Here is a 758-nt window from a genome sequence, read left to right on the forward strand (position 1 = left end):
TGCATTGAAGGCTTTCGGACCACCCTGCAGGTAGTGTATTATGCTTAAGTGGTACTTAGTGTAATATCATACTCAATTTAACTCACATTACTAACAACATCACTTAACATGCGTGGCCTAAGTTAAGTTGCAAATGTACTCACGTTAACCTAAACTATGATCTTTTCCAAAACCTAACTTAAGTTCTTTTGTTTATTAAAGTGAAAATTTCCCTAAACCTTATGAAGTTTGACTTAATAAACTAGTTATACATGTTACATACTTAACTTGCGTAACTGCATAACGTTACCTTTAATCACGTATAAAAGCCTTTCAGACCCTGCAAGATAAATGATTAGGATAAAGTGGGACTGAGTGCATTAAACAGTTAAAGTCCTTATCTTGCGTAATTTACTGTAGCTGAAAGATCATAGAACTGTTTCAAAATGCATTAACTTGTTGGGTCTTATTCCAGTAACACGTGATATAGATCGAATATCGTTTCCTATTTGCTGTAAATCACTTGTTAATATCGGGAAAATGGGTCAAATTCAGAGGTATCCAGAAAAGTCTGGATTCAAACTTGCCGCTGCTTGGTGCTGTGTCGTGACGTCACGTGTGGTTCCGCGAATCCTGGTGAGTTCAGCCCGTCCCAGCATCACACAGTATAGCATTGCTGGTATAGCCGCATGTCAACTTTGTGTATCAGTGTTTATCTCCGAGTTTGTCTTGTTTTTTCCCGGATTTCCCGAAGCTTTAAGGATCATGGTGAAGAGGTG

The sequence above is a fragment of the Notothenia coriiceps genome, unplaced genomic scaffold, assembly GCF_000735185.1.
Source record: "Notothenia coriiceps isolate Sejong01 unplaced genomic scaffold, NC01 NC01_scaffold00024824, whole genome shotgun sequence".
Classification (NCBI taxonomy): Eukaryota; Metazoa; Chordata; class Actinopteri; order Perciformes; family Nototheniidae; genus Notothenia; species Notothenia coriiceps.